This window comes from Ailuropoda melanoleuca, chromosome 14 (genome assembly GCF_002007445.2).
Source record: "Ailuropoda melanoleuca isolate Jingjing chromosome 14, ASM200744v2, whole genome shotgun sequence".
Taxonomy (NCBI): domain Eukaryota; kingdom Metazoa; phylum Chordata; class Mammalia; order Carnivora; family Ursidae; genus Ailuropoda; species Ailuropoda melanoleuca.
The window spans coordinates 92,423,764-92,439,444 of NC_048231.1; the positions used below are offsets into that span (position 1 = coordinate 92,423,764).

Sequence of the window (15,681 nt, forward strand, 5' to 3'; positions counted from 1 at the left end):
TTCTAGTCTGTCCTTATTTTTAAAAGCCTGTCACCATTCACTAAGTTGCTTTTATGACCCACTAATTGGTTGAGGCTTTCAATTTGAAAAACACTGGTCTATAATATTCTTTTTATTTTTTAAAGATTTTATTTAATTACTTGAGAGAGAGAGCACAAGCAGGGGGAGGGTCAGAGGGAGAAGGAGAGGGCAAAGCAGACTCCCCGCTGAGCATGGAGCCCAACACGGGGCCTGATCCCAGGACCCTGAGACCATGACCTGAGCTGAAGTCAGATGCTTAACCAAAAGAGCCACCCAGGCGCCCCTATAATATTCTTTATAGAACATTGGGAGTTAAATAGAGTTTTATGGGCTGGCCTGGGACTCTAACCATCACGTATAACATTGTTTCACTGCAAAATGTATTCTTATTTCCTAACAACTGGGTTAGAATCCAATTTGGGGAACTCAATCCATCTGTAAGCAGTGGACTGCCAAGGTCTAATTCAGGAACATTTTTTTATTAGGAGTTCATTTACACCCAAACAAGGAAAAGCTGACAACCTTCTTAAAGTAATTCCAATACACTTGTCTGCTTGGGAATAGAGCTTATCGGGAGGTAGTCAACCTTAGCATTTCTGCAACTGCTTTTCCCTTTTGAAAAATGACTTAATTTGAATTTCTGAAGACAGCACAGAAGTGATTCATTTTTCCCGTAACACATGGATTGGAAGTTATTTTAATGTGTTTGCTATAAAATATAATTCTGCGGCTGCCCAAAGGGTTTTTGAAATATACCAGTTTCTGTTCCTATAGTTCCAGCTGTGTCTTAGGCAAGACCTTTTCCATCCTAACTTGTCCTAATGGAAAGAAAGAGTCAGGAAGTCTGGAGGTATGGAGGCTTCTCAAAAGATTAAAAATAGAACTACCATATGATCAAGTAATTCCACTACTGGGTACTTACCAAAAGAAATGAAAACACTAATTTGGAAAAGATACTTGAACCCCTATGTTTATTGCAGCATTATTTATAATAATCAAGATCTGGAAGTAACTCAAGTGTCCATCAATAGATGAATGGATAAATAAGATACAATACATATATACAATAGAATATTATTCAGCCATAAAAAAGAATGAAATCTTGCCATTTACAACAGGATAGATGAACCTAGGGGGTATAATGCTAAGTGAAGTAAGTTAGTAAGACAAATACCATATGAGTTCACTCATATGGGGAATTTAAGAAACAAAACAAATGAACAAAGAAAAAAGGAGACAAACAAAAAACCAGACTCTTAAATACAGAGAACAAACTGGCGGTTTCCAGAGACGGAGGTGGGTGGAAGGATGGGTGAAATAGATGAAGGGGATTAAGAGTACGCACTTTGATGAGCACTGAAAAATGTATAGAATTGTTGAATCATTATATCGTACATCTGAACTAATATAGCACTGTATGTTAATTATACTTGAATACAAAAACAAGTAAATAACAATTGAAAAAAAAAAAAAAGTCAGGGAATGCCTGGGTGGCTCAGTCAGTTAAGCATCTGCCTTTGGCTCAGGTCATGATCCCAGGGTCCTGGGATCAAGCCCTGCATCAGGTTTCCTGCTCAGTGGGGAGTTTGCTTTTCCCTCTTCCTCTCCCTCTGCCCCTCTCCCCCCACTTGTGTTCTCTCTCTCTCATCAATCAATCAATCAATAAAATCTTTAAAAATAAAAAAAGTCAGGCAGTTTGGGAAATCTTTCCCAATGTACCAAATTTCATCAAAGCTACATTTAGGAATTGTCAGAATATTGTTAGGAATTCAAGAGCCTGGCTTTATTTTTAGGGTTTTGCAAGTCTTTTTAGTGTATTTTATATTTTATATAAAAATGTGAACAGTAGTCTAATCTAATGAACTCTGTGTGTGCATTATTAGTCACCCTGAGGCTCCTTTCAGAGATCTATAAATTAATCACTTTATACAATTATTTCAGAAAATATTGGGGTTTGGAAGTACATGCGTGTATTCTACCAATTTTAATCACTTTTAAAATGTGCTCTACCATCATTTACTCTTTTCTATCCCTCAAAAATAAAAGCTAAATATCCCTCCATGATAGTAAACACAAGGCCATATGGCTTCTGTCTAGGGTTATAACACTGAGAGATGCAAAGCGACTGCCTGCCCACGAGCTGGTAGATAATCCAGGAGGCTGTCAGCAAAAGCCAAGTTTTCTCCTCAAGGAGTCCATATGCCTCAATGTCCCCAGACTATATTTATCCTAGGTCTTTTGATCTGAATCACCCTTGCGAGAGAGCAGTGGAGGGTCCCCAACATTACACAAGTGGTATGAAGAAAAGGTTTCAAGTGTATAAAATCCCTCTCTCATTCCACCATGAGACCCTTTAGCCTTTCAGACTGTCATGAAGTTTCCATCAGCTGAGATGGGAAAAGTACATATTTCAGTGTCTGGCACGTGGGAAGCCATTCAATAAATGCTAGTTCTCCCCCTCCCTTTTTTGTTCCAGATTCTCATTTTATTTTTTAATTATTTTATTTTTTTAAAGATTTTATTTAGTTATTTGACAGAGAGAGAGAGCACAAGCAGGGGGAGGGGAGAGGGAGAAGCAGGCTCCCCACTGAGCAAGGAGCCCAATGTGGGGCTCAATCCCAGGACCCTGGGATCATGACCTGAGCTTAAGGCAGATGCTTAACCAACTGAGCCACCCAGGCAGTCCTCCAGAGTCTCATTTTGAAATAAAATTTCAAAAACTCCATTTGTTGGGGGCTTCCAGTTTAAGCTTTCCCTCCCTTGTTCTTCTCCTTTCTGCCATGCTTCCCACTATACTTGAGATACCAACCCAATGGCAGTATAGGAATTAATCCGTAACTGCTAAGAGTATAGGAGAGGGACCACCATGGGTCATTTCAGTGAAGGAAAGACCAGCTCTGACTGACTATAGTCTCACCAGCCTCCAGGATCAGAAAGGGAAGGAAACCAAGTTGGGCACAAAGGAAAGAAGCATCTAGAAATAGTCTCCTCTGATTGGTAAAAAATCATGACTTGGGACCCCCCCCCAAAAAAAATAATCCTAGAATAGAGTGTAAAAGCAGATATATTCATTTTCAAACTTTAAGAATCCACTCAGGGAAGATTTTAATGTACGTATTGAACAAAATACAGTATTATCAACCTTGGCTTGAAGATGTAATAGTACATTGGGAGTGGGGGCTCTCGATTTCAATCCCAGCTCTGTCTTCCTGAAATGACGATGAAGTAAAGACTGGAGGGAGTGGGGTATGGGCATATCTGGAGGAAATGCATTCCAGGCAGTGGGAACATCAAGGGGCAAGGAAACTGAGGCAGAAGTAAACCTGATATGTTTGAGGAGCGGGCATGTCCCTCAGTGGGGGAGAGTAATAAGTTATAAGGTTAGAGAGAGTGCAGTTGCAGCCATTAGAAAAAATGGAATAATAACAAAATTCAAAAAGGATGAATGAATAAACAGTCAAGGAGTTGCATATCATTTAAGGATATTCAGGAGGCCACCAGAAAAACTAGAAATGAAAACTATTGAAAGTGGCTGACTCTAGGAAATTGTACCGGGGATGGGAGAGGAGGTAATAGCGCACTTTATTATTAAATCTTCCGCACAACAACAACAAAAAGCCCATGTGCATATCATTTTACTTTTATAAAAGGGAAATGAAATTAAAAACTCTCCAAGTGGAAAAAAAATGTATTTGTCTGCAATGAAAGTGATCATAACAGAATTTGCATGATTTATACACCCCTGAAGTAACTCAACAGCAAATATGTCCCAGGTGGACTGTTTACCTTTGAGATTTTGCATATTCCTGAAAAAACTTTTCCATGCTGCTGTGATTTTCTTGGAAAACAGATTATGCAAATTACTTCACACAATTCTGCTGGTATAGCCCCATGGCTGTCACATTTTCAGGCCTGAAACTCTTTAGACTCCCCAGTCTTCTAGAAGCTATGGATGCAAGCTGGAGTACAGCTGACCCAGACACCCAAGGAGAAAATGATAAAGAGAAGCAATTTAATAGCAGAATGAGAAGGAAGTTCTCTGAAAGTGTCCTGGGCTCACAGTGCCTGTGGAAGACCAGAAGAAGGAAGCTGCTACATATGGTGAACTGTGAGGCATTACTGCAAACCCAGCAGTCCTCATGAAATCACTACTGCTTCCAGAAGCTGCTCATCATGTAGGTGTCACTGCCACACTTTTACTGGATGTGCAAAAAGCAGATGAGTTAATATGCTAATAACTAGAAAATTGTTTTGAAGTTAACTCGGACCCAAGCTAGATTTCTCCCTTTTAATTCAAACCTGAAGATCTAGTTTGCCTAATAACCAAGGCGATGATACATACAAAATTCAGAACTGTGGTTAAAGATCAGATAGAGATCTTCTATTTTTTTTAAGTTTTATTTATTTAAATAATCTCTACACCCAATATGGGGCTCAAACACACGACCCCAAGATCAAGAGTCACAGGCTCTTCTAATTGAGCCAGCCAGGTGCCCCAGGATGGAGATCTTCTGGATGGAGAAGGGGAAGAAGTTTGATGCAATGATGTTGTCAATGTTCTACTTCCTCAGTGAGGTGTGAGTTCACCGTTTATACTGTTACTATTATTTTAAAGATTTATTTATTTATTTTCGAGAGAGAGAGTGAGAGAAAGAGCAGGAGGGGCAGAGGGAGAGGGACAGAGAATCCCAAGCAGACTCTGTACTGAGTGTGGAGCCTGACGAGGACTCAATCTCATGACCATGAGATCATAACCTGAGCCAAAAGCAAGAGTCAGATGCTCAACTGACTGAGCCACCCAGGTGCCCCCATATTATTGTGTACATGTACAATACATATCTTCTTTTGTATGTGTCAGATATTAATAATATATTTTAAGGGAAAAAAATTAAGTTGCCTGAGAAAGAGACATACTGCACTACCCTACAACGTCATTCCATTTCTTAATAACATTAAGTTATAGCTTCTTTTTTTGCCCATCTTTTAAGTTCTTCCACAGACATTTCAGTACTTCATAAAAGACTATGCAGTTTATAGTGGAAGTACTGGGATTTAGAATCAAACCAACTCAAGTTCAATACCTGGGCCCTCTAAAACTCTCAAGTCAAGTTTCTGCTGTTGATTTTTTTTTCAGACGTAAGTTTATTCCATCAACTTCAGCAAATAAAGAATGACTGTATCAATTTACGTTGGTTCTCTGGTCCAGAATACACTTTCCATTTAAAATATTTGTGATCACACTTCTGTAGGTCATGGATAGCTTCTAGTGGGAATTAGTACATAGTCTGTTCTTGATGAAGACAACAATGGACAGATGCCGCCCAATCCCTGGGTAGTGTTCAATGTGACAAGACCAGCGAGACACATTAAGATATTCCTCCTTTTCTTGAACTGTCAGGTCAACTCTAAAGCAATGAAGTCTGTAGTACAAGAGGATATCTGCTAAGGTAAAGTTATATCCTGTAAGGTAGACTTTATCTTCAAGATAGGAATTAAGATCCTTCAACAGAGTGTGGATATCGTCTTTACTGAAGTGTCCGTCTACTCAAGTTACCTTGTATTCCAACCACTGCTGAACGATTGCTTTTTCTTCTGCAGTGCTCCCAAGCAAATGTTCTTTGTTGGCCTGCTTGACAAGATGAGCTGCTACAGTAGTCAGTCCTGGTAGACTTGGACCATTGTTTGCTTGAAGAACTGGAATCTGGCGCTCACCATCAGCGCTGTGTTTGTTCTCTTTGCTCAGCCCCCAGGGACTTCTCCAGCAGCGTCAGCTCTGTGGCCGTCATCTTCCGGCAGAAACTCTTGGCAGGGTACTCAGCTGTTGACTTTTATTCGTACAGCAACTTCTTCTCCTATTTCACATGGTCATATGCATTGTCTTGATTGTGTCAACATTTATAATCTTTCACAGAAAGGCACTGTCATCCTATAAGCTCTAGTTTGGAGAGTGGTATGGATTGTGGTCAGAACTAACCTCATGGAAACAATAATTTCTGACACAAGAAATGCCACAGGACCTCTCCCACGGGCAGCTGCACCCACTCCCATGCTGAATCCTAGATCCTAGAATCTCAGCGTGGGTGCCTGGCCCCTGGACCTCTGCTTGCCCAGCTGGGAGAGGCTGACACAGGCGGAGGCTGGCTGACATTCAAAGACATGACTTGAAAGTTTAGAAGATCATCAGTGTAAGAAGTCTCGTTAAGCCTAAATAATAACTTGTACTAAGAGGTATATCATGGAATAAAACACTCATTCAAACTCAGGTAGCTATAGCCCTTGTGGACTGACTCCAAAGATGGACATCAACAATTCCTTCTATTCCTGCGTATGTCTGTCTCTGCTCCATCAACAAGTGGAGTCTGTTTCCTCCCCCTGAACGTGAGCCAGCTCTGCAATTTGCCTTAACCAACAGAAAAGGGCAGAAGGGAGCTAGTGATAGCTCTCGGCCTAATCCAGAAGATGTCTGGTAGCTTCCACTTCCATTCTTTTCCACATAAAGAGGCCCAGCTACTCTGGTGAAGAGGCCACATGGAGGAAGAGACCAAGAGAGATGGGAGGGGGGTGGGGATCTGGAGTAGGGAGGTGGGGGTGGTCAGTTCCCAGCCGTTCCAGCCATCCCAGCTAAGGCAAGTAAATCTGTCTTCGTTTCCTAGGGCTGCTGTAACTGGGTGGCTTAAAACAATAGAAAATTTATTCACTCACATTTCTGGAGGCTACAAGTCCAAAATCAAGGTGTGTTAGCAGGGCTGGCTCCTTCTGGAGGTTCTGAGGGAGAATGTGTCCCTTGCATCTTCCAGCTTCTGATGGTTGCCAACAATCCTTGGGGTTCCTTGGCTTACAGTGACATCACTCTAATATCTGTCTCTTGTTACGTGGCATTCTCCCTCTTCTCTTCTTAGAAGGACAATGCTCATATTGAATTAGGGCCCATTCTACTCCAGCATGATCTCATCTTAGCTAATTACATCTGCAAAGACCCTTTTCCAAATAACATCACATTCTGAGGTTCTGGGTAAACACGAAATTTTGGGAGATAACTTTTCACCTTAGTACAGAAACCATCTTGAACATCCCTGCCCCATTCAAGCCTCCAGGCCACCACAGCTGCATGAGAGACTCCAAGAGAGAAGACTAGAACCACCACCCCAATGACTTCTTTTGCCTGCCCAAATCGCAAAATCATAAGCAAATGAACGACTGCTGTTATAAGCCATTAAATCTGGTGATAGTTTGTAATGGAGATAACCAAACTGGTCCTTTTGAAATATTAGGTGATTTGACCAATCATAGACATGATTACTAATAAAATGCTGTTAATATCTAAATAGAATTACTAGTAAAAGGAGGAGAACACTGGGGTTTTTGCAAAAAGCTGTTGTAACTTTCATGAGATGCCTTAAGTAGGATTTCATGCCATTGTTTTTCTTCACCCAAGGGTTTCTCAGAGGTGCTTTCCTGTTTAAAATGAGAAGGGGAAAAATGGGGTGAGGGTGTTCTATGCCTCAAAGTGACTGTAAAATGCTGAGTAACATGGAAGGAATGTGACAGTCTCTGTACCAGAGAAGAGAGTTTCTTGTGAAGGCCAGTGGCTTTTACTTTTTGACAGCCTCCAGAAGGTAAAAGGAAGGGAATCAATTGTGTTGTAGCCTATGTCCTAGTCAGTTAAGATCAGAAGTGAACAAACATAAGCTGTGAAAAAAAGTGAAATCTAACTCTGACCAGGTGTTCAATAATTCAACCCTCATCTCACTCTCACAGATGAGAAGTTCAAGTCCCCAATCTTCTGAAAGCCTGGGATCAAACCGGATGAAGGAAGTGATATGCTGCCAATTTTCCATAACATCCTCCCAAAACTATGCAGGATGAAAAACAGCAAATGTTAGTCTCTTGTGACCCTAGACGCAGCAAGGCCTGAAATAAATCTGTTGAGTAAGAAAATATAATTAATATCAGAGGAAAAACTCTCCAAAAAGGGGATGGATGGATCATGACTATTACTGTCTACTGAGAAAATAGTTAGAAATCCTCATATAACGACAAGGACATAGTAGACTCAAATTTCAGTCAGAAGGTAGGGGTCTTTTCCACTTACTAACCATGACCATTAATTAGGTAGTTTCCTTGTGCCACTTGCCTAATTTTAGATTCCTTATATGGAAAAGGGGGATAATACCCTACTTTCCTTAAAAGGTCATACAGAAAACATGAAATTGTAAAGGTGAAAGTACTTTAAATACTCCAAAAATACATGACAAAGATTAAGGCTCAGTTATCACTCATCAGCATATATTTAAGCATATTCATGGACAAAATTTTCTACCGTGCCCATTTCAGATATGGCTGATTAAAAGGAATTGCTAAAGAAACTTGTGGAATAGAGGTGGAGATGACAGCAATTATCTCATCAAGAGGATATACTATCCACATTATTTCCCGCTTTTTATTTTTAGCCCTGTCCACGAATTCCAGGACTTTCCTCTGCAAGACCCTCTCTCCCCTACTCTCAGGTATTTTCAACAATGATCATTTATTTGCAGTAGATGAGCTTCCAGTTAAAGTCCTCCGGGAAAACCACCCCCCTGGAATCTCCACACCAGATTCAGCTGTCACCTCCTATTTACCGTCAAGTTAAACGCAGACCATTGCCAAGACAAAGCTGGTGTCTGGAGCATATGTTTTCTCCTTAGGGTTTTGATTATCAGCCAGTTTGGCATCTTAGGACATGATGAGAAGAGAGAAGGCTGAATTTATTGTTCTACACCACCATGCAGTCTTTTTGATGTAGGAAAGATGTTGGGGTCCGGAGCCGCCAGCCAAGAAAGAATTCTTGACATGTCTCTGGTGCAAAAAGGTGGTTTTGTTAAAGCATGGGGATAGAACCCTTGGGCAGAAAGAGCTGCACTGGGGTTGTGAGGAGTGGCCCATTACATACTTTCAAGTTGGGAGGGGGTTAGGGATTGCAGAAGTCTCTAAGAAATTTTGGAAGCAAGGTTTCCAGGACCTTGAGGGGCTAGCTATTGTTAGGAAAAGGTCATTTATTTCTATCTAATAAAACCTTTATCATGAGACCCTTCAGATGTATATCGGGGGTCATATGTTTGGGGGATGATTGCCAATGTATTTCTGGGGGGGGTAGAGATAAAAGAAGTTTCCAAAGAAATTTTTACGTTACAGTAGACTTACAGGATCCTGGGGGTCAGGCTAAGATTGCCTTTGGCCCTTAGCAAAGTATTAACATCGAGGCAGTTGAGTTCCTTGAGGACTGTCACTCTGCCTGTTTCAAGGACTTGCCAGGGAGCTGTGGGAAGTAAGGAAATTTACCATTTTTTTCCTTTCCTTTGCTTCCCACATCATTTTGACATTTGGGTTTCTAAGCAAGTTCTAAAAGAAACTAATTAAGTGTTAAGTCTTGCTAACTGCACTAGACAACTTACAAAAATTATGTCATTCTTATAAATATCTGCTAATATTGATATCATTTTCTCCATTTATAAAAAAGAAAATTGAAGGTCAAAGCTATTCAATAACTCAGCTAAAGCCACAGAACTAGAAGCAGTAGAGTTGGAACAGGCACCTAGGTGGTCTAACTCCAGAATTTAAGCTCTTACTATTACACAATACTTCACCTGGAATCGTCACAACAGAAATACAGAAATGATGGTGCAGCTTATGCATTCCTCCCACACTTGTCTTACTGACAGCTACTGTGCTATAGGTGAGCAAACTAGCTATGGCATGTCTATGTTCTTTTGGTGGGAATTTAGTCATCCAGGTTTTACTTCTTGTGGTGATCATATATAAGAAGTCCCCTTCCTCCTCCTCCCCTTCCCCCTCCTTCCCTAATCTTTCCTCTTTTATTCAAAGCACCAGGCAACCCATATTAAGGATGACAATGTGTGGGTCCCATGTCTACATATTTTCTTATGTTGCATATCTGATGTAGAGTGGTGTTCCCATCTAGGACGAATTCTTGCCAATACTTCAAAAATCCTAGTGCAGATTAAAGTTACCTGGAATAATAAACTTCAGAGACTAAGATATTAAGTTTCTTGGCTTCTGGCCAAAAATGCTAACTTTGTATGGGAATACTGATTATCTCATCCGATTAGAAATTCTGATTAACAGTGTCCTAGGTGGCTCAGTTGGTTAAGCATCTGACTCTTGATCTCAACTCAAGTCATGATCTCAGGGTCGTGACATCGTGCCCCACACTGGGCTCTGTGCGCAGTGGGAAGTCTTCTCGATATTATCTCTCTTCCTCTGCCCCTCCCCCTGCATGCTTTCCCTTTCTGTCTCTCTCTAAAAATAAATATGTAAATCTAAAAAAAAAAAGAAATTCTGATTACTCAGTAATGTATGGTGTTTGCTATCAAATTGAGAAGTATCTTTTGATAAATGCAAGTTTATTTATTATGACAAAATCATTTTGAAAACAACGCTGGCCAGGGGAAGAGATAGGCAATAAAAGTACACCTTGGTAATAGAAAGTTTAGGAACCAATTGACCTGTGGTAGTCTTTATTCTAGCACTTTTTTCTTATTGAAATCCATCTCATATGCTTCTTCCTCCATGAAGTCTCCCTCTACGTTATCTAGGAGAAGTAACCCCTCCTTGCTTTTTGATCCCATGACACAGTGTATGTGCTGTTCTCATAGCAACTTATTTCTGTATTTTCTTGGTTGTAAGAGGATATCAAATATAATCTGCATCATTATCCTACATACCACAAAGGATGAAAAAAACACTATTAACTAAACTATGATACACCATCTTGATTTCAACATGTGAAAAAGTACCAGAAAAAAAGTGTGTTACAGAATTAATGAGATACAATATCATGAATAATTTGCATTTCATTTCCTTTACTAGATCATTAAGAGGGAGTTACTATGTCTTGTTCATTTCTATTTCCCCAGGACCTTACACTATGCCTTACATGTGGTATATTTTCAATGGGTGTTATATTGAATTGTTAGCTTAGAATTATCCTAAAAGACTCCCAAAGGTGGGTGACATACTAAGGCTTTTAGTGAAATTTCATGCCCTGTTCCTTCCTTTCTCATATACTTGCAGATAAGTCTAGTTTATAAATTAGACAATAAACAAGAAAGCATATGATCCTAAGAGAATTCCTCACCTACATATCAGTGAAAAGTAAACATTTGCACTAAAACATTATTTGTTAGATTTCTATTGAGCCTTTTATTCAGATAATCTGCAGTATTATACAGAAAATTTCATATTTGCAACTCTTGAACAATTTACTTTCAAAAATTGGACCAAGAAACGAAAAACATAGAGAAGCACAGGGAGACAAGGAAAAATCCATTCAAAACTGAAATCTCTGTCTTTTTCCCTAGAAAATACCATAGTCTTAGTGAACCAATGGATATTTAATTAGCTGGATAGGTGGAAGGCTGAAGGATAATATGTCAGTCAATTATTACTACAATAAACCTACATTAAAAACTACATCAAAACCTCAGTGCTGCATAATAATACACATTTATTTCCTTCACATGGCTTGTCTGGGTGTTCTGCTGACCTGGGATGGACTTACCCACATATCTGCAGGTCAACTGGGAGCCAACTCGTGTAGGCTTGGCGTAGCTGGGGTAACTGGACTGGAGTAGCTCTGCTCCACATGCCCCTCATCTTTATCGTGGGACCAGGGACATGTTCTTCTCATGGCAACTGGCAGACCACACAAACACAAGCAGAAGCATATTAAGCTTCTTTAGACCTAGGCTCAGAACTGTACACTGTCACTTTTACCATACTCTATGGGCCAAAGCAAGTAATATATTCAAGCTAAAGTCAAGAGGCAGAGAAATATACTCCCCTCTTTAGAAAGGGGCTTGCAAATTCACATGTCAAAAGGCTTAGTTACAGGAAGGGGTGAAGAATTGGGGTCAATGATGCAATTCTACCATGTGTAGTAATAATGGCATCCTACACATAAATACTGAGTTTACAAAGAATAATCACAAGTATTTTCTCATTTAATTTCACAACTAGACCAAAAGGGCAAAGCAGTTATAATTATTCCTACTTTACTAAAGAAAAAAGGGAAACTTGGAGAATTTAAGTAACTTGTCCATGAGATACAATGTTAAATAACTGATATGGAATTAAATCAGAATTATCAGGTATATTAAATAGATATATACTTTTAAGTGGTTCAGATAGAATTCAAACCATGCTACAATGATTCTTTGTGGGTTACCACATACTGTTCCACTGTAGGCACAGGGTTGGCGTGTTTTAGTAAAGGGCTAGGTCAATTTCGAAGAATAACAACACTGGGCTTTATCTTCAGAAATAATCAACCACACCCCAAGTCTCTAGTAAGTATGCTCTGGCTGGTTTCCACGCTACATTTATAAACAAGAATTGCTGCTTGTTTTCACATAAATACATTAATTTGTGCAGAGATTGGGCTAAGAGTACAAAGAATAATGAAAATCCAAATTGGGAGAAGCACTGAAATGCAAACAGCATCACACACTGATAAACTGCTTATGGATTTTCTGTCTTCAGCTGATTGGAAAAAAAAAAAACTAGTTTGAGGTGATGAACTGTAACATGTTGGAAGTAATTGGTTTAGTAAGGAAAAGGGTGTTAATTTAGAAATATCAATACTACTATCCTCCTAGTGGATTATATATAGACAGAACAAAATCAGAGCTGCCCAATGATCTGATAGTTTATTGTTTCATTTACCACCATGTATGTCCCACACTTGGCACTCAGAATAAATGGGCTTTTGCATTTCTTCCAGAAACACAGGGGCCTTGCTACCTACTCATTGCCATTTATATACAGAGAGAGAAAGCATGAAAGTCAAGGTCACCTAATGAAATAGGGATTGAGAGAAGAAAATAAAAGGCGAATTGAAGTTTTCAGTAACTTTCCAAATAATCCTACCAATAATAGTCAACCTAACCTTCAGAGGAAAACTTCCCTGAATCCCACAGTTAGTTCCACCCAAGTCTAGGACCCCTGTCATTTGAGCTCAGAGCATCCTACTTTGTTCTTTTGTTGCATTATGTAAACTGCAATGATTTATTTACGGGACTATCTTTGTCATGCAAGTAAATTGTCCATGGTTGCCTCCTAGACTGTAAGCCTTTGGAGGGGAGATCAGTTAAGTTTCTGGTTGTCTTTTTTATCCTAGGAAAAAACAGTATGTGACACAGAGAAATCACTCATAACATTTGTTAAATGAAAGACTGACTCAGCATAACCAGTTTTTACCACTTCCACCTCCCTACAGCACATTTTCTGTGACCCAAAATGGAGGGGAGTTTGGGGGGGGGGTGTACTCGTGATTAGCTGCCCATCCCCCTTTCCAATGGCTTCTCCTTGAGAGATCAAAATCCTTAACATAGCCCACAAGGCACTGGGTAGTCATGCCCCTCCTTTTTCTGTTTCTTGACTTCTCACTATCAAGCTCCAGGTTCATTTCCCTTCATTGTCCTTCTTTCAGCTCCTTTGAATACACTGCAACCCCACCTGCCCCAGGGCAACTGCACAGAGCACTCTTTCCGCCCTGAATTCTGTGCACACCCATGTCCCCTCTTAAATAAAGTCTCAGCTGCAAGTCCATCATCATCACAGGGAAGCTTTTCCTGACTCCCCAGACTGGCTCAGGCTTCCTATCAGAGTATCATAGGATCCATACTGTTGCTCTCCTTGACAGCACAAACCACATAAACCACAGCTGCTATTTTTTCATTTGTTTCTGTGACCATTTGATTACTGGCTATGTTCCTCCTGGACTGTAAGCTTCATGAAGGCAGGGGCTGTGATGATTTTTGCTTACCACATAATACCCAGGGTTTTTGCTCCACCTCGAATACACACGGCCTAGCACTGTGCCTGGCTTTTGGTCAGAACTCAGTATTTACTGATGGAACAATCAATAAAAGAAACACACACACACATCCTTTACAACTCTTTTCTCTCTTCCTTAGGGATGAGCACCTAGAGGCAATAAATCTGGTTCTAAAAATAACTTCTGTTGGTATACCAATAAATTTGAATTCAAGTGACCTTGGTTTTAGCCAAGAAACAAGTCCTAATGAGTTATCCATAGCTATCTGCTAATACAGGGCAAGAATTTTAACTCACTATAAGCCACCTCTCTGCAATGTTTCAATTTATAAAAAGGCACAGAAATATCTATCTCCTTAGAGAGAGACTTCTTTCAAGGTATCACTTGTTACTATCAAACCAATCACTAATGGGCTTTCCCTTTATAATTCAGACACTTATCACAGTTTATCACTTGTATTTTAAAACTCCTTCTACGCCCACCCTGCCACATATGGTCACAGCTTGTTTGCAAAGAGTGCTGATCATGCTTTCAAACAAAACTGTTCCCATATGCTGTGATTCATCCCCCCTTTCCTGCCTTCGCTTCATTTGTTTTAGAATTAGAGTTTAATTTTGAAAGGGTTGCTGTGACAGGAAATGACTGGGGAAGGAAGAATTAGAAGAGGCGGATGGGTAAGAGGAATGGTGCTTATTAAACCCACAGCCAGGATCAAAGACTGTTGGATTGGGAAAACCCCTTACAGGAACACAAAATTCCCACTTGAGCCTTTCCTTCCAGTTTAAAGTAGGGGAATGGGGAAAATACAGAAAGGGAGAGAAGGCCTTCATTTCCAGAATGCATGATAGTCCCATTATTTACATTACAACTGAATCCAACATATGATTCAGTTCCTGACCAGAGTGACATTTGGGAAAGTGGAAGCATTACTATCTCCAGGGAATATTAATGAAACCAAGGAATGAGTTGGGTGATTGCTGATTAAAACTCAGCTCAAGACCTTTTAATGGAGTAAAATGTTTGTAATATAAAACATAGCAGGGTGCCTGGATGGCTTAGTCGGTTAAGCATTTGCCTTTGGCTCAGGTCATGATCCCAGGGTCCTGGGATTGAGCCCTGGGTTGGGCTCCCTGCTCAGCAGGGAGTCTGCTTCTCCCTCTCCCTCTCTTCTTCTCATGCTCTCTCTCTGTCTCTCTCTCAAATAAATAAATAAAAATTAAAAAAAAAAACCCTAAGCATTCATGGATAATTTATTCCTTCAACAAATACTATTCAGCATCTATTATGTACCACAGACCTTTGTAGGCATTGGGGATACAACAGTGGAAAAAAAAAAAAAACCCTGGTAGATACCCCTGCCCTCACAGAGCTTACATTCTAATGAGTGAGGGTGGAGAATTAAACAACTCAGCAAGAATACATATGTCAGAATTTAATATGGCTGTGGAGGAAGTAAGAAGGGAAGAGCATTAGGACGTGTGAGTGAGTGAGGTTGGATGGCTGGTGTTTTTAAAAGAGTAGTCAGAGAAGGTCTCATCTATCAAGTGAAAAAGTGAGCCCATGGAAGGTGGGGAGATCAATGCAAACAGATGGAAAAGCAAGTGCAAAAGTCCTGAGGCAGCGACACACCTGGTATGCTCAAGGAGCATCAAAGAAGCTAACATTACTATGGTGGAATGTAGGAGATAAAGTCAGACAGGTAAAAAGGAGCCAAGTTAGAGCTCTGTAAGCTGATTATGAGAATTTCATAGTGTACTCTGTATGAGAAGGGAAACAACTGAAGGGTTTTGAAAAATGAGTGACCTGATCTGAATTACATTTTT

General features: G+C 40.1%; 1 pseudogene; it reads right to left on the bottom strand.

The window, feature by feature from the left end:
• Positions 1-5,284: 5,284 nt before the first annotated feature.
• LOC100482585 lies at positions 5,285-5,807 on the bottom strand (annotated as a pseudogene).
• Between the last annotated feature and the right edge of the window lie 9,874 nt (positions 5,808-15,681).